The sequence below is a fragment of the Labeo rohita genome, chromosome 12 (assembly GCF_022985175.1).
Source record: "Labeo rohita strain BAU-BD-2019 chromosome 12, IGBB_LRoh.1.0, whole genome shotgun sequence".
NCBI classification, from domain to species: Eukaryota; Metazoa; Chordata; class Actinopteri; order Cypriniformes; family Cyprinidae; genus Labeo; species Labeo rohita.
Window position 1 is genome coordinate 4,266,643 of NC_066880.1, and position 19,994 is coordinate 4,286,636.

The following is a 19,994-nucleotide window of genomic DNA, read 5'->3' on the forward strand; positions in this document are numbered from 1 at the left end:
TGCTGTTTCTGTGTGTTTTTTGTTTTTTTTTTTTTTTTTTTTTTTTTTTTTTTTTTTTGTTTTTTTTTCCCCTCAATGTTTAAAAAGGTTGCCTATATCAATATGTAGGGATCCCTAATATTTGCTTAACATGTGGGGTAACTTGGTTATACCTAATTGCTTAAATGTCTTGCTACAGTAGGTGCAAGTAACATGACTTATCACAGGTTAGTCAATGTATGATTGGTTTCGGTGTGGCCTGGTTTGAAGTTATACACTTGCTACCTATTTAAAATGACTACAGTACATGTTGAGTGGGTCCAAAAACAAAAGTTCAAAGCTGCCCTAAGACAGTGGCTGTTGTTTTGGTCTTAGGACAACTCTGAAAGGTTTTGATCCACTTCAAATGTTAATTACTATATTTAAATTATGGAATTTGAAGGGGTTTTTATTGTGTGGTGTCAATCTATTTAAACTGCCTCCAGCATTTAATTTATACTATCATTTTGTTTTAGAGGGTTCCAAAATTAAATGCTTAAGGGATCTGGAGGGCAGGTCTTTAGGCCAGGGGGTCTTTATGCTGATAGAGGAGAGATAAGTGGGTTTTTGTTGAAGAGCAAGCATTTCGGGTGGCTATGACCTTGCCCTGTCTTTGCTCTGAGCATCTTTAGTGAGCCTCATTAAAGCCATGAGAAGATGGACTGCAGTTTAATATTCTTCTGTTAGAGAGGCCAAAAGAGGGCAGTCAGTCCACAAATGAGTGCCAAGCCCTTTTTCCTTTGCTGTCGTCTTTCTCTCTCACACAAATTCAGTTTAGTGTTTTTTTTTTTTTTTTTGGCATGAGGAAATATTTATTGCTTAGGTGTTACTGTAAAATATTTGCAAAATATTTTATCTGTAAAATATTGCAAAAATAAGAAAAAATGCTTTAAAATAATTGTGCAATAATTGAGCAGATATTTTGCTTCATAGCCTTTTCCTGTCATGTATTTTATCTGTATTGATCATCTAGGATTGTAAAAGTGTTATCCAAATAGTATGAATGTTATTACTGTGGCAAGGTCATACGGTCACTAGTCTCAGATTCAGACATCTGTTCACTGACCTAACAACTGGATTTGCCAAGGTTAGCTGCAAAAAAAAAAAAAATCGAGTTTTATTTGAGGAACTCAAGTAACAGAACTATAAATTCTGCTTAGTGTTTAAGTCATGCTTGTAAACTAATCTGTATTTACTTTGGATGGACCGTTCTGACTAAGTTCTTTAGGATGCGGACCAACACTTCAGTTTTTTTGTTTTGTTTTTTTTTTTCTTTCAGATTACAAATCGCATACTTTTTGGGGGAGAAAATTTGATAGGATACTTTTCTCCAGAATTATTGACCTTTTAGGGTCAGGCAGGCCTACTACTTTAGCAGTAGTTGGCCAGAATAAGCTGCAGTTGGAACAGTTTATGCTGCGTCTTTTTCTTTTTTTTCTTTCTCTCTCCAACCTTGCACAGCCAGTGGGTCTTTGGGACCACCTGCATAAATATCACTGTTCAAACACTCAACAGCAGAAATCACAGGGGCAGAACAGATCAATACTTCCATTTTCTACTTGTTAAAGAAGGCACTAAAATGCATTTTTATCTCCTTACCGGAGATGCTTGGTCCCCTTTCATTATCTCAAATAACAGCAACAAATTCCACTCAAGGTGTACCATCTCATTTTGATTGGATTACCTTGAAGCAATACAATTCAGCATTTAGCTCCATGACCGTGGAGAAACTAGCAGCCCCTGGGTCTGACAGAGCAGATTCGAGTGACTAGAATGTAGTCAGGTGATTGACTTATATTCATGGATTCATGGAGTGAAGCATGTAATGAGCTCCACAAACCAATCAGCAATGCGGTGACTTTGATCTTTAGAGGAAGTAAAGATGTGACCAATGTTGGACACACTACTACAATGATACCTGACTCCCTGAAGATCCTTTCATGTGTTTCATGGTGAAAGGAAACGACTCTATGAATTTTGTTGCTCAATTTGTAGCATCATTTGAGATGAGAGACAGCCTTGGAGGTCTGGATTGCTGAATGTGGGTCCATGGTTTATTATAATCATGTGGAAAATGGGACAGAACCCGACATCGTTTCTCAAAATGAAGTTAATCTGCTCTGAACAAAATGGTTTTGATTAATGTCAGTGTTCAGAGGACTAGATATATTACCTGTAATTTTTATGATAGAAGAGATTGCTTGGTTTTGGTGAAATATGATTACGTGCGAAAGTCCAAAAACAGCTATTAGAATGCAAATTGCTGAATGATGTTTACAATATAAAAATCACCTAACATTCCAAGCCTTTATAGTAACAGCTGATATTTTCAGCAGCCTTGTTTCATAAGTAGTTTTCCACATTTATTTTCTTCACAGAGATTTAGGGGTGAAAAACAAAGCTCTGAGATGAATCATAACTTTAATAACTGTCTTTTTGTAGTATGCATATAATATTTAGCTTTAAATCGAAGGTAATAAAAACCATTAAGCATTGCCAATGACTTAAACCAATAACAACAGTACAATATAAAAATAACTTGTTAATTATGAATATAAACTATATATTTGCACAAATATATATATATATATATATATATATATAATAAGGCTTGATTATGCAGTCATTGGCTTTATGAGAGAAATATTTCATTATGACATCTAAACTGTCACTTTCTTGTCATAGTATAAAAACTATAATATTTATGTATAAGTATATATTTTGATAAGTAGCTGTGTATTTAAGGATGTAATGCAATAACCCTGTCATTTTTGCAAAATAAACCTCTTCAGACCTGGTTTTATGATAACAACTATGATTTTGCATTAATATGCAAAGGCAGATCTGTTTGCTTTAAGCTGATAATCAAAGTTTTATTTAACACTCAAGAGTTTTTTTTGTAATTTGTTTCATCGGCGGCCCTCAAAACACAGAATAACCTCAACGGAGACTCTCCTCTTAACATTTCAATCATCTTCCTGCTTTTAGTTTTGTCTTTGGAGAATGCTAAAATTGCTTTTCAGATGAGAGATGGATTTTTCTCTATAGTGTTAAGCAACCGTTTAGCAGAAATCAAACTGAAAGCGGAGAAACCCGCTGGAGAAAAAGAGTAAATAAAAACAGCTTTGTTTTCTCTAGGTCCTGAAGTAAAAAGTGAATCATTTACTGTTGTTCCATTTTTTTCTTACCACAGTATGGCGCCAGAGACTGTGCAGCAAGTCATCTGTAGTACCACAGCTGACCTGAAGAGGGGAGTAGAGGCATTGGATTTTTCACTGTATAGGAGCTGTCACTGGTTTTGCTTTTTTGTCACAGTTGGTGATACACAGGTAAGGATGTGATGCTGTCCTAGATATTGTAGTCTATTGTGTCGTCCTTATCTTCTTAAGTTTTGGTCATGGTTTTTAAGCATGTAATGCAACCTCTCCGCATCCAAATGACCAAGTTAAAGAGTGAAATGGAGACCAAAACATTGTTTAAATACATGGTCTTTTGAAGTCAACAACAAACGATTTAGGTCGAGGAAGCCTATTTCACTCCTAATTAAGCCTAAACATATAGTTGAGCTAAATTAGCATTTAGCATTGTGTCATAATTACATGTAGTTTTAAGTTGTGTATCTGATATGTTGTTTATTAACCCTCAATACAGAAAGAGTCCAACATCATCTGTAATGATCCACCATCATGAAATGTCTTACAAACTTCATATGGGAGAATTTCAATCTTGTTTCCTATTTATTGCTGTTTATAAAAGGTGGGAAAAACCAACAATCTTCTGCATTTGTTTGTATCTAATGATGCTTGCAATTTTGACTATATTTTCCGCAGCTAACAAAGTTTTATAAGAGACTTTGTCTGTTTTAATAAGACATCACAATCATAAAAGAAAGTCCTTTCTAAGTCCTTGAAAGTGTAAAACGCTCACAGTCTTCAAAGCTACATACCCCTTCCTTGTTCTAATGCAAATAAATCCACATCCTTGATTTTTACTCTACAAAAATCTCTCAGAGAACATCATTGAGTTAAAAGCAAACTAATGTACCTTACTTTCAAGAGTGACCCCTCTTCATTATGTATAAGGCATTCTAGGTGCACTTTGTCAAGGAGATCTTGACTAACGTAAAAGTGTACTCTGAATAACCTACGCAGCATAAGAGATTTTGTGGAACAAATGTTCTTGTATCAAGGGTCTTCTGATTTGAAATCTGAATCAGCACTTTAGTATTCAATAAAATCATTCAGTTTGACAATAGCACGTCTTAATAACTGCATAAATGGATGGTGATGTAATAAAAATATCAGAAATATATGGAAAGATTAATATTTGCTATAGTATATTGGCATGGGGAGTTGTTAGGTAAGTAAGTGGATTTCAAGAGATTGGAGGTTGTATAACAGTAAAAAAAGATGTAAAGTGAGTCCTTCTATAAATAAAAATAGAGAATGCTATAACTGTTATAAAACATCTTGCTTTTCTTGTACTTAAATGTGGCATCTAATAAGCTGGTGTTAAACTCATATATTTTAATCGTACTGTTCGTGAGAGGAGTGTGAAAATGGAGGCAAGGCTTTCCCTGCCTGAGGTGTGTTTGTTTCTCAGTGTGTTCTTTTCCCTGTTTGAACATTTAAATGTTTTCATTTGTATCTAATTAGCAGGGTAGTAGTACTGCAAGAAATGAATCCACAATATCAAGTATCTATCTGTCTGTCTGTCTGTCTATCTATCTATCTGTCTGGCCTATAAACCTACAAAAATGTGTTTAAAACATGTGTTTAAAACTTTTTAAAAGAACTTTCAAACAATCTTTGTAATTCCAACATTCAATGTTTATCTTGAAAAACTTCTAAATTACAGTTATATATTTTAATTTCTTTACATTTTTAATCAATTTTTTACACTTATATTCAATTTCAAATCACAATTGAATTTTAAAAATTCAAATTTAAATTACATTTTAAATTTTAAAGTTGAATGGAAGGTTTCCACAAAAATATTAAGAAGCACAACTGTTTCCAGCATTGTTTATAATACAAAATGTGTCTTCAGCACCAAATCATGATATTAGAATGATTTCTGAAAGATCATGTGACAGATAGACAACAGTTATTCTGTTGTAATTATATTTTACAACAGAATTTTTTATTTTTTTTTTACTGTGTACAATGCAATTCAAAAGTTTGGGATCGGTCAGATTTTTAATGTTTTTTATGCTCATCAAAGTTCCCTTTATTTAATCAAAAAAAAAAAAAAAAGAAAAAAGAAATTAAAGATCAGGTTCCAGTAAGATATTTTGTCAATTTCTTACCATAAATATCTCAAAACCTAATTTTTGATTTGTAATATGCATTGCTCAGAACTTAATTTAGACAACTTTAAAGGTGAGTTTCTTAATATTTAGATTTTTTTGCACCCTCAGAATCCAGATTTTCTCGTTGTATCTTGATTTTGATAGCTGTATCTCAAATATTGTCCTATCCTAATAAACCATCGATGGAAAGCTTATTTATTCAGGTTTCAGATAATGTATAAATCTCAATTTTGAAAAATTAACCCTTATGACTGGTTTTGTGGTCCGGGGTCACATATTATGAAATATTATTGCAATTTAATAATTTTAAATTTTATTATACTTTAAAATCTAATTTATTTCTGTGATGCAAAGCTGAATTTTCATCAGCCATTACTCCAGTCAAAAGTGTCACATGATCCTTCAGAAATCATTCTAATATGCTGATTTATTATCAGTGTTGGAAACAGTTGTGCTGCTTAATATTTTTTTGGAACCTGTGATAATTTTTTCAGGATTCCTTGGTGAGTAAAAAGTTAAAATGTGAGTCTTTAACTTTTTAACAATTTAACACATCCTTGCTGAATAAAAGTATTAATTTATTTCAAAGAAAGAAAGAAAGAAACACCAAACTTTGAACGGTAGTGTATTTCTGTTTTAAATAAGTGCTGTTCTTTTTAATGTTATACTCATCAAAGAATCCTGAAAAAAGTATCACAGTTTCCCAAAAAAATTGTAAAAAATAAAATAAATAAATAAAAAATTAAGCAGCACAACGGTTTCTAACTTTGATAATAAATCAGCATATTAAAATGATTTCTGAAAGATCATTTGACACTGATGAATGAAGTAATGTTGCTGAAAATTTTTCATCACAGGAATAAATTATATTTTAAAGTATATTAAAATAGAAAACCACAATTTTAAACTGCAATAATATATCACAGTATTACAGTTTTTTTCTGTGTTTTTAATTAAATAAACGCAGCCTTGATGAGCAGAAAAGTCTTCTTTAAAAACATTAAAAATCTTGATCTTGTACATGTAGCCTTGGTGAGCAAAAGACAGTATATAAACCATTAACAAATCTTACCACAAACTTGAATCTTTTGCTTTTATGATGCAATTTTGTACCTCAGTAACCTTTTTTCACATCTTTGTTGTATAGAAATAAGCAGCTTGAATAGTTTTCAAAACATTCTCCTTTTTGTGTTGCACAGACGAAGGGAAAAACATGGGAACGGCATGAAACGGTGAGTAAATAATGACAGAATTGTAATTTTTGCCTGATCGATGCCCCAATGCATTTTTATCCAGCAATTTATTCTGGGGCTGATATTTGCTGTTTAATGCATTTTCACTTTTGTATGGGTTGCATTTTCAGAGCATTTCCTGAGAGCTTTACCTCATATTGTTTTTTCAGAGCACGCGGTGCTCACGAGGTTCCACGCCGGCGGTACAGCAGCATGTCATTGAATAGAAAATAACCATAGATCGTGCTCCTCCATTGCCAGTGGGAATTCACCACACATCTTTACTGTGCAGACACCTACTGAGAATTCAAAGCTTTCCAGAGAAGAGTCCGAGTCCCCGTCCCCCTCCTCCTCCACTCGGATCCCTGTACGCCTTGTATGACACATGAGCGGCTGATGGAGAGCACAATGATGTCAACGGGAGAGCTGGGGAAAGAATGTTTAGCCACCAACAAATCAATTAATGTTCTGCTCCCATGCACTTCCTATAGAAGCCTCTTTGAAACGTCTTCTCCTTGAACTAACGTGCTCCCGGCGGGGAAGGGGAGTGGACGGCAAGGTTTCGGGTGCGATGGACCATGGAGATGCAAAAGGGCTTCAAAGAACCGTGTTGTTGCTCAGAATGCAGAGTCGAGATCTCAGGAATGCTGGGAAGGAGGCATGCAGAAGTGCGGGTTGAAAAACTCATCAGTCTGATTGCACAAGAGAAGATGGAAGTCCTAGATGTGTCAGGGATTGAAGGTGTTGATTAACAGAAGTCATTAATGGTGATTTTATTAGCAGCCACCCTTTTAAAGAGCAATTTTAAAGCTTCTTGAATGCTCAGTAAACAGCTGAGCCATTTTAACACATGCTATGTCAGTGCAAAAAAAATGACGGTACTTGGTACTTTTCACAACCAATTGCTATTCCGTACAGGGATAGTTCAACTAAAAATGAAAGCTTGCTGAATATATACTCACCCTCTGACAATCCAAGAGGTAGATGAGATTGTTTCTTCAGCAGATTTGGAGAAATTGAGCATTACATCACTTGCTCACCAATCCTCTGCAGTGAATGGGTGCCGTCAGAATGAGAGTCCAAACAGCTCATAAAGACATCACAGTAATCCACACCACTCCAGTCCATCAGTTAACATCTTGTGAAGTGAAAAGCTTGGCTTTGTAACAAACAAATCCACCATTAAGATATATTAACTTTAAACCATCACTTTTGGCCAAAATATAATCTATAATCCATAATAATGCTTGCTCCAGCGAAAAAAGTTCATCACATGTTGTCTTCTCACATTAAAATCCACCAACTTATTTGTTTTAAAATGTTTGGGACTGTTTTTGCTTGTAAATAGTGCTTAATCTGTGCATATTTCTCCCCTGATTCAGATGAGACCACTTTTTTTACTGGAAAATCGCAGTCCTTTTTCATTTTTCCACAATATTATGTATTGAAAATATGTATTTTTGCCTGGATGCAACTGCTTTAAGTTTGTTTAAGTTGTTTATATCAGCTGTTTAAACTCATTCATGCCATTCATTCTGACGGCACCCATTCACTGCAAATAGTCCTAAAATTTTCAAAGTCTGCTCAAATAAAGAAACAAACAGTTAAATGTTGGAAAACCTGAAGGTGAGTAAATTTGCAGGGGAAAATATGTATATTATTATACCCCAAAATGAAATTTCTGTCTTCATTCGAAACCTGTATGAATTTCTTTTTTCTGCAAAACAGAAAAGAGGTTTTGAAAAATTAGTGTTTTTATTTTATTTATTTATTTATTTATTTTTTAATTAAATATCTGCTTTCATGTTCTGCAGACTTGAAACAATTAGTCTGATTAAATAATGACAGTTTTTTTTTTTTTTTTTTTTTTTTTTTTTGTGAACTGTGGTTTTAATTGAATCAGGTGCTAAAACTACAACAGACAGCACATGCAAATTAATATCACTGGGCATGATTCATTCTTAGTGAATTTCCCAGTCAACGTAATCGTGACGGACAGGGCTACCTGCAGGACCTACTGTAAAGATGTTTAATTATGGTGCTGTCAGTCTCCTTCTCAGGACTGACTACAGATTTGCATTCAAATTAGCCAAGTGTTCAAAAGCAGTTGAAATACTAGCAAATCCTTGAGATGGCATGGTGAGCTGAGCTCTGGTTCTTTTACTATTTCATGCTGTTCTTCCTCAGTAAAACACCGAAAACTTTTCTCCAGGCTTTTTTGTTTCATCTTCATTTGAAGGTTCAGTGGAAGTTCAGCAGCTACTAAATCCAAAAGCGAGAACCTGGGTGAATCATATTTGCAGTGTATGAAAGGAGCAGAAAGCCATTGTTGGCAGCTCATTGTTACCTATTAAATATGAAAAGTGAATAAAAATTTGGCTTTTTAAAGAAAAGAGTTTAAAGGAATTTAAAAAAACAGACAATCATGTCCACGCACAATGAAATCTAATCACGAGCAGTCCTTTATTGGTGGCCTCCAACAATTTTTGCTTTATTTTGTTCCAGCCTTCGGCCTTCTTAGATTTTGATTCATAAATCATTATTAAAATGTAATTACTGTGTATGCTGCAAGTCGAAGCAACTGTGGCATCTTTGAAAACCCCTGCTGCTTCCCCTGCTGTTTCTGGTGCTTGCATGATTTGAGGGGCTTGTTATCAATTTCGGTTACTTTACAGCGAGAGATTTAAAGATAATAGTAATTCAACGTTTGCAAGCTCTGTTCTAGAACCAGCAGACTTGGTATCTACTGTTTACATAGGAAGTGATGATTTAGACACTTTTTATTATTAATATTGGTTTTTTTGTTTGTTTGTTTTTTTTGTTTTTGATGTTTTTGAAAAAAGTCACCATACTCACCAAGGCAGTATTTATTTGATAAAAATACAGAAATAATGAAATAATATTTTCCTTTAAAATAACTATTTTCTGTTTTAAAATGTTTAAAAATGTATTTTCTTTCTGTGATGCAAAGCTGAATTTTTAGAAACATTACTCCAGTAATCCTTCAGAAATTATTATAATATGCTAAATTTGTTGCTCAAGAAATATTCCTTATTATTATCAATTCTGAAAGCAGTTTTGCTGCCTAATATTTTTGTGGTAACTTTTATTTATTTATTTATCTATTTTTTAAAGAAAATACAAAATTCAAAGAAAGTTCACCCTCATGTCATTCCAAACCTGTATGACTTTCTTCTTTCTGAAAAACAGAAAAGAGGTTTTGAAAAATGTCTAAGTGTTTTTATTTTATTTTATTTTATTTTATTTTTTATTAAAATCTGCTTTCATGTTCTGCAGGCTTGAAACAATGAGGCTAAGTAAATAATGACAGATTGTTTGGGACTGTTTTTGCTTGTAAATAGTGCTTAATCTGTGCATATTTCTCCCCTGATTCAGACGAGATCACTTTTTTACTGGAAAATTGTAGTCCTTTTTCATTTTTCCACAATATTATGTATTGAAAATATGTATTTTTGCCTGGATGCAACTGCTTTAAGTTAAATATATATATATATATATATATAACTCATTCATGCCGTACATTCTGACGGCACCCATTCTCTCCAAAGGATCCTTTGGTGAGCAAGTAATGCTAAATTTCTCGAAGTCTGTTCAAATAAAGAAGCAAACTCAGCTAAATGTTGGAAAACCTGAAGGTAAGTAAATTTTATCTGTTGTTTTGATCAATTAAATGTTGAATAAGTGATAGTGTACGCATACAGTTAAAACATGTTGAAAAGGGCAAAATATTATTTTTTAAACTGTATTTATTGATACGTTTTTAGCACGGAAAAAAACAAACAAAAAAAAACTTTACTGAACTTGTTGTTGTTGTTGTTAGAAAAGTTTAATAATTATGCCTGAAACCTGTTGCAACATGAATATAAAGATGCATGTTTTTGTCAAAGGTGTCTTTTATGTTCTTCTGTTATGTTTGTCTTCTCGCCACAGGAAGTTTACTTTCTGTCAGCAGCTCAGCACACAAGCTGTGCCAGGCGCGACTTTGGTCATGAATATTGATTACATTATGTGACGTTTCCTTGATTTGCTCAACAGCAGATGTTGGTAGGTGAGTACTAGTCGTGGAATTATTATTTAGTGCTTACATGCTTGTTTTATTGAGTCAGCTACAAATGTTTGTGTGCATGTGATCAAGCAAACTTATGCAAAAAATATAATGATTATTTTTTTGATTATTTAAAATGCCTTCTCCCTGATGAATGCATGCAGTGCCACCTTCGTATTTGGACAAAATGAAATATGTTTTCATTTCAGGAGTGCATATAATGCTTCACAAAGCTGTGTAGGAAGGTTTTTGAAAACAGCTACTGTATGTTCAATAGCTGTGAACATGGGAGATGTTTTATTTGTATCCTGTTGGTTTCCACTGGAGTGAAAGGCACATGACATCACAGATCCCATTGAGTTTGTAGGCTTAGTGAAGTAATGGTTTCATTTATGACTCAAAGCTGTCTTACAATAACATTCTAAAACTGGTTTCGCTTATAAGAAACGAGGGCAATGCTGCTGTACGGAGATAAGACACAACCATACATTTGGGAATACAGGAGCACAATGATTTCTTGGACGCTAGTGACAGTAGCAGATTGACTCATATTCAGCCTTGACTGAAGACTAGAGGAGTTCATCCCTTGTCTTGCAGTGTTACTAAGCCATTAAATATCTCAGGTCATTCAAATGAATTGTGAATGCAAATGCAAAATGCAATCAAGTAAAGATTCAAAAAAAGAAAGGTGTTTTTTTTTTTTTTTAATTCATTTAAATGCTTCACACGGTCTATTTATTTATTTATTTATTTATTTTTATTAATTCATGCAGGTAACCACAATTTTAATTTGTAGAAAAAAATCGGATTTTTATGATGGATTTTCATTTTTAAAAATGAAAGTCAGGGATAAAACATTTACTGTGCAAATTCATAAAAGTCTGAACAGTATAAAAAAATAAAGGCATTTTAAAACATTCACACATCTATTGATTGATACTGTTTTCTGTTGTCTCCTTGGCATTCAAGTACAGATACAAAAAGAAAGAAAACTAAATTAATTTTTCAAATTGATTTAAATGCTTCACATAGTCAATATATTTGATTTATTTATTTATTTATTATGAATTCATGGAGGTAGCCACAATTTTAAAATGTATTCATATAAAAATTCGGATTTTTATTTTAAAATTAGCATTTTAAAACATTTGCACTTATATTGATTGATACTGTTTTCTGTTGTCTCCTTGGGAGGCACAGATACAAAAAAGAAAAAACAATAAATAAATTAATATAATTAAATAATTAAATTTGTATAAAAATTCTGATTTTTATGATGGTTTTATAATGGTCTGAACAGAATAAAATAAAGGCATTTTTAAACATTCACACTTATATTGATTGATAATGTTTTCTGTTGTCTCGTTGGCAATCAAGTACAGTTCCAAAAAAAAAAAAAACTTTTTTTTTTTTTTTAATTGATTTAAATGCTTTATACAGTCAGTATATATATATATATATATATATATATATATATATATTTTTTTTTTTTTTTTTTTTTTCTTTCTTTCTTTATTAATTTCGTTATGTATTTATTTATTTACTTAGTTATTTTTGATGAGTTCATGGAGGTAACCGCAGTTTCAAAATGTATTCATATAAGAATTCATATTTTTATGATGGATTTTCATTTTTAAAAATGAAAGTCATGGATAAAACATTTACTGTGTAAATTTATAAAATCTGAACAGTATAAAATAGATAAAGGCATTTTAAAACATTCACACTTTTATTGATTGATACTGTTTCCTTGGCAATCAAGTACGGATACAAAAATAATAATAATAATTATTATTATTTTTAAATTTGCTTCACACAGTCAATATAGATATTTGTCTGTTTATCTATCTATTTATTTATTGATTGATTTATGGAGCTAACCACAGTTTTATTTATTTATTTATGGAGGTAGCCACAATTTTAAAATGTAATAATTTGTATTTTTATGATGGATTTTTATTTTTAAAAATAAAAGTCAAGGATAACACATTTGCTGTGTAAATGTATAAAAGTCTGAACAGTATAAAATAGATAACATTCACACTTTTATTGATTTTATTGATACTGTCTCCTTGGCAATTAAGTACAGATACAATAATAATAATAATAATAATAATAATAATAATAATATTTTTAAATTTAAATTTATTATTATTTTTTTTTTAAATTTAAAAATTTAAAAATAATTTTAAATTTTAATTTTTTTAAATAAAAGTCAAGGATAACACATTTGCTGTGTAAATTTATAAAAGTCTGAACAGTATACAATAGATAAAGGCATTTTAAAACATTCACACTTGTATTGATTTTATTGATACTGTCTCCTTGACAATCAAGTACAGATACAAAAATAATAATAATAATAATTATTATTATTATTTTTAAATTGCTTCACACAGTCAGTATGGATATTTATTTATTTATGGAGGTAAACACCAATTTTATTTATTTATGGAGGTAGCCACAATTTTAAAATGTAACAATTTGTATTTTTATGATGGATTTTCATTTAAAAAAAATAAAAGTCAAGGATAACACATTTGCTGTGTAAATTTATAAAAGTCTGAATAGTATATAAAAAAATAAAATAAAGGCATTTTAAAAAGTTAGATAGCTTTAATATGACTTATCTAAAACAAGAAAGCTAAAATCTGTGAGTTTTTTTTTAATAAAAATCAACTCTTGGGATATAAGTGCTTGTAGTTTTTTAAGAAATAGCGTGTCTTGAGCGGGATCACGCCCGGTTAACCGCTGGTACAACGAGATGAATAACAGCCTGTGATCTATTAGACTCTTTAAGTCAAAGTGCTCAGTTCCAGCTCTTAAGTCCAAAGTCCATTTGCCTTATTACATTTTTTCATTATAGTTTTTAACTAAGCTTATCATCACAGTAATAGGGATTCTGTCCACATGGTTATCAATGGGGGGATTTGATAATTAGAAAATTAGGATTGGCGCTGTTCATTAGATTTAATCTTATTATTCCCTTATAGACCATTAAATCCATGATGTCATATTGTCAAGAGAAGAAATCATCAGGAATGAGCTGATCTCTGTTCACACTTACATTGATAATGAGAGGACTTGACATAAGCGTGGAAGTGGATGGAGGAAGACATTTCATAGCGTTTGAAGGCAGAAATTACTACTGATTCATTGGATAGCGATTGGATATTTTTATAATATGACTAATAATACTGTTTTTGTCCCTGCAGAACTCCATGTAGCAACACATATGTGGACTGTTCGCATCATCAAGGCTGAAAAACAAATGTGTGAGGATCAGACATACAGTAGGTCAGTTAAATAACGCCACCTGGGCAAACAACCATATGGCGATATAATGCCACTGTGGAAAACAGGTTAAACAAGCAAATGAATACTAAAACTTATTTTGAACATATTTCTGTGTGTTTTCCAGGCAATGCCACTGGTAGGATATGTCCTCTGTCCAGAGATGTTTAAAACTATGGCAGATGCTGTCAAATTGGTTTATTTCTGTACCAGGCACATCTAACTCAAAAGTCAGGTAGGTCTAAATTTTGTCTGCGTTTTTTAGACTTGAGGTTTTTCTTTTTTCTTTCTCTGGAGACCTGGTGACTACAACAGAATAACAAGTGAGAACAAAGTGTTTCTACGTGATCCTAAATATATTTAGATTTTTTCCACCGGATCAGCACTAATGCAGGAACTTTTGCGAAAGGCAAACATCAACAGTTTTGTAATCTTGCCGTCTAATTGCATTTTGTTCCAACACTCTACATATAAATTGATAGCAGAAATGTTTTTGCAAAGCAGGAAGCAATTGAGGAAAAAAGCTTAAATATTTATAAACTTCTCCAAAACTTTGAAAGTTTTTGAGAAGGATTACAGGAAAAAAAACAGTTTATATCTTATGTCTTAACCTCAAATAACCTGCAAATAATTCATAATATTATCCAACGAATGATTCACCATATTAGATTTGTCTACCAAGGGAAGGAATCACAAAAGAAACACTGGAAGCCCCTTGAACTCAAGGCAGCAAAAATCAATAGACTTATTAATTTAATTTTGCAGGTAAAGAGAGTTGCGGTCATATATTCTTGAGCAGTACATCAAAAGGTTTCATCAGAAAAATTATTTTCAATTATTTAGTTTGATTGACCTCAGTGGAGAAAGTTTACACTGTAACTTTGTAAGTACAGAATGCTGCAGTATGCAGTTCTGGCACACCAGCACATTCCCACACAGAGGCTATTTTTTGCATCAGACTGGTTGTATTTGATCAAATACATTATTTATGATCAAATTCAAAGTTTAAAGTCAACATAAAATGGCATTAGCCTATTTTAATTCTGTATTTCTAATCAGTGAAGACAACGCATGTAGAGCAGGACATTATTTTACTCAGCAGGAACTGATAGATTTTTTTTTTTTTTTTTTTTAAGTATATGACAGCTAGTTGGAGGTAAGAGCAGATATGAAACCAAAATTAGGTTTAGATGTGCAGAACATTATCACATTTTAATAAAATATGAAGAATATATCAAACTAGTTACTTTCTTATTGATTTTGTGACTACATATCATTGATTTCATTTTTTTTTTTTTTTTGTAGAAGGCTTAATAACTGTTTTATATTAACTGTTGTTATTTTAATTGTTTTATTTCGCTTTTATTTAGATTTAGGGCTGTGAAACGATCATACAAAATAACAGTTTGAGTTTGCCTAATATTTGTGTGTGTACTGTGTGTAATTATTATATGTGACCCTGGATCACAAAACCAGTCGTAAGGGTCAATTTTTCGAAATTGAGCTTTATACATCACACAAAAGCTGAATAAGCCAGCTTTCCATTGATGTATGGTTTGTTAGGATAGGACAATATTTGTTCGAGAATATATGGAATCTGAGGGTGCAAAAAAAAATTAATATTGAGAAAATCGCCTTTAAAGTTGTCCAAATGAAGCTCTTACTAATGCATATTACTAATCAGAAATTAAGTTTTGATACATTTACAGTAGGAATTTTACTAAATTTTTGGCATTAAAAAAAAATCTATAATTTTGACCTATACAATGTATTTTTGGCTATTGCTATAAATATACCCCAGTGACTTCAGACTGGTTTTGTGGTCCAGGGTCACATATATAAATAAATACACACAAATTAATGTATATATTTAAGAAAAATACACAATATATTTGTACAAAATATTTTTATTTATATATAATATAAATTATATAAAAATTATAATAAATATGTGTACTTGTAAATATTTCTTAAATATATACATAAATGTGTTTGTATTTTTTATATACATAATAATTACACACAGTATAAACACATATATTAGACGAATTCAAACTTTTATTTTGTATGCGATTATTCATGATTAATCGTCTGAGAGCCCTCCAGTTTAAAGTGCTTCTATTATGCCATTTTAAAGGTTGCTGATATTGTTTTATGAGTCTCCTAAAACAGGTTTACATGTATGCAAGGTCAAAAACACTTTGGTTTTCTCCAAAAATAGATTTAATTCATAAATGACTCGTGCGAAGTAGTTCGAAGAATCAGTCTCTCTAAACCCCTCCTTTCCGTGAGCCCTCACTGCTGTGATTGGTCAGATGTCGCAGTCCTTTATGATTGGTCTACTGCGTACAGCGCGTGTTGGAAAACTAAAAGTCCATTGCCATAACTGAATGACAGCCCTGGAGACTTGTCAATACATAAAAAAGATGGGATTGATTTTACCTTACCAATTCGAGCCGGAGTCTGATGATGAAATGGTTGAAGTGGCTGATCGACAAGTTAGCACGGACTACCGTGGAAAGTGTTCGCAATTTGCTTATGTAAGCGAACCGGGTACACCTCTATGTTGTAAACTTCAACACTGTATAATGCATTAAGCGGCTTTCACACTGAATGTGGAAAGCGCTGGCCGCTGGGTTCAGTGCAGCCCTTCAGAGCGCAGCGGCAAAAATTCTACTCTTTTGAACTTTGAGCATGGCGTGCACGCCTTGCACGCCAGTGGTGCACTCCTGTCAACGCAGAAACAAGCCGTCCTTGCGCGGCGCAAGCAATTGAAATGAATGGGTTTCATAGCGCAGCGATTTCCGCATTCAGTGTGAAAGCCGCTTGTGCGCCATCCTTTATCATTACTCCAACTAATGAGACAGACAGACAGTCAAGCTGCATCAGTCACAAATTGTTTGACTACGGTGGGTCCACAGCTGAACAACAAAACTACACAAGCGTGATTTAGCCGGTTAGCAAGACGTGCAGGGTTGTCACACTACATATCACTCAAAAAAATGATTCTACAACACTGTTCAGTTTATTTAAAATAATCATTTTCATTTAACACCATTGTGTTGATTTCCCATTTAAACAATTGCATTGTGTCAAACTGACTTGAAACAGTTGCGTTTTGGTTCAACTATTAAAATATTTTGATTGTGAAAGAACATGTTTTAGTTAAGGAGGCCAAAAATAACATTTGATGCTTGTTCAATTTACTTAAGTAAATTAAGTTTATCCAACACAATTGTTTCAACCACTTTACTTGATTCATTTGAGTTGAGAGTACATTAATTATTTTACTTGTGTAACTAGGAAGTGGATTTTCCCTTTCCATCATGCTTTGCACACGGTTGGACAAGGAGAGTAAATGTTGAAATAAAATGTTATTTTATGCATTTTTTTATTACGATGATAAAATTGGGAGACTTGTTAATGTTTAATGTTCTTCTATGTTTGGATTTAAAACAGTTTCTGGTATGTTAGTGTTTTTGGGGGTTACCATTGTGGTGAAGTGTAGAGCATGTGCTTGGGTTGAGGACCTGCTAACATGAGTTAAAGTTGTTTTAATAATAAAATAAACAACTACTTTGGGCATGCCATGGATATAACAAAGCCATCTTATGGCTAATGCCTGACAAGTTGGTTGCCAAGTTATTTGTATACCAGTTTACCATGTTTTAGTTTGAGTTCAATAATAAAATAATCACTTCATAAATGTATCAATTTCATTGAAACTGTATTTGATCAAATTGAGTTGGCCCAACTTAATTACGTTTCATTGCATGAATTTGTTTCTTATGAGTTGGGGTTACACATATTTATTGGATGGAAATCCTGCCCTCAGTTAAATTGAGTTCATCCAATGAATTATTTTTCTGAGTGTACACAACTACGTATTTTGAACGATTGCTAGAAAATACAATCTTTGTAGATTCATCTTTTGGAAGTGAATATAAAACAAATTTACTCTGACAGCGTAGGATACAGCGTCTTATTGACATGATGTAAACCACATTGAAATTTTACTTTGTTTGTGGGCGGGTAAGTTGTTTGCGACGTAGAACGTGGGCGGACATTATGCAAATGTGTTACTTCGTGACGAACAAGCCGTAACAGAAAAAGATTCAAATTCCTGACGACTCTTTCAGGCGATTGTAAGCTGACTCTTTTTTTTTTATAGACAATAACTTTATTTATCGTGTACTGTCGGCGTCACAACTTTGCAGATAGTTTATGTTCACATACAGCTACATGACACACTGCATGAAAGGTCATATTTGAAAATGCGTAATAGGAGCACTTTAAGAAACCTTGATGTGATGTTTAGTGCACCTCATGTTGTTAATAACAACAAATGGAGAATATTTTCATTCTCTTTGTATTTTTGTACCGTTATGGTGCAATGTGTTTTTCAAGTCAATATGATAAACAAGTTAGGTCACAAGTAATCTAAAAGTGATCAAAAAGTAATCTGTAATGGATTACGTAACTAACTACAATTTTTGTTATGTAATTGCAATTTGGAATCAGTAACAGACTTTGTACATAATTTGTACGTAATCTACCCAGAACTGCCTATCGTGCTTCTGTTTTTTTTTAAACACAAAAAATAAAGAAATAAAATAAAATAAAAACTTGAGGGATGCGTTTCACAGCAGTATGATAAGGTGAATCCTGGCCTGAAAAGCAAACACTTTTGGACTTTAGGAGGAAAACATCTCAAGGGGTTTGAAAGAATGTTTTGATGTGTTTTTCTGTTGTAAGTTCATTAAAGTTGCATGCATATTTAAATCCTCCAACATTTACATTCTTGGCTCAAACCTACATTTTCAGAGGCCAGATTTGAGGCTTGACTAACAATTTAAAGAGATGCTAAATCGTTCATTTATTATTAATTAGAATGCTGATAATTAAATGCACGTCTAGTTTTGCATGTATCGAATCTTTTTGGCTTCTTCTAATGAAGGAAATGCAAATGCACGCTCTGTATAGCATTTTAATTATGGTATATTTGCTTTTGGATATGAGAAGCAATGCTAAAATCTTTCATTTTACATTTACGTAAACGTCTACTTCATATTGCTCTTTTTGGCTTATGATTAACTGTTGTCCTTGAACATTTAGGTCATGCCTTTCTAAAACTGGGAAAATAGTGGAACACATTTGGACTGATGTGAAGGTCAGTAAATGATGTCAGAATTTATCATAGCTTTTCTTGTATCATATTTACCAGGTTTTTATTGCAGTGCGACGACATTTCACTGCAGATTTGTAGTCAGCGTAACGCTGAAATTATTAGAAGAGCATTGGACAAAGCGAAGCTTTCCAGTAGTGAGACGTGCAGCTCCCAGTGGAGCTGTTTCTACAACCCTCACTCTTGTTCCATTCTGCTGATCTTTCTTTTAGAGATGCTGTTTTCCTGATAGTTCCCCTGGCCAAAGCCCACTATTACAGTAGATGAATCTCGGCCAACCATGCTCGCCTCACGAATGTTATCTCACCTCTGCATAATGCCGGAAGAGACTGGGCTGAGATGATCTGTCTTCACTGTCTTGTCGCTGACGCTCTCCAGGGAGGCTAATTATGGGATGGAAGGAGTCAGATCAATTGGATATCATGACAATGCTTTGTTTTCATGAGTTCTGTGAGGTAGGACAAAAGTGACACTGGAGAAGGATGTAAAGATATGGGATAATGAACACCTGGGCTGTGTTCCAAACATAGTGAACTGACTTGCATAACGGAGCAACTCTCAAAATAGACAAAAAATAACATTATAATATTTATGTAAAATCTAAAATATATTTATGGAAATATATTTTCTGCCAATATGTCTCTGAAATATATTTTGGTACATGAATTTTAAAACTAAATATATTTTCAATATCAAAAATATATTTCTTTGAGCCTGCTTAGGCAGCTTACTAAGATTTGTAACAGAGACTAGAGTTATTATTCATACTGTTTGTGTGAATTGTTTTTTTTTTTTTTTTTTTTTTCTCACTCTGGGTGGCAGTATAAAGGTCTGTGCAAGTCATTAAGTGAGCAAAAGTTTAGATTCCTTGAGCTCTCAACACCTGTT

The 19,994-nt window shown here is 32.7% G+C and overlaps 1 long non-coding RNA gene across 1 annotated transcript; it reads left to right on the forward strand.

Annotated features, from left to right (window-relative positions):
• Nucleotides 1-14,054: 14,054 nt before the first annotated feature.
• Nucleotides 14,055-19,401, forward strand: LOC127173817 (uncharacterized). The gene is made up of 3 exons (XR_007828805.1): nucleotides 14,055-14,156; nucleotides 19,037-19,091; nucleotides 19,319-19,401. It is a non-coding gene; the product is annotated as an uncharacterized LOC127173817 (long non-coding RNA).
• Nucleotides 19,402-19,994: the final 593 nt, after the last annotated feature.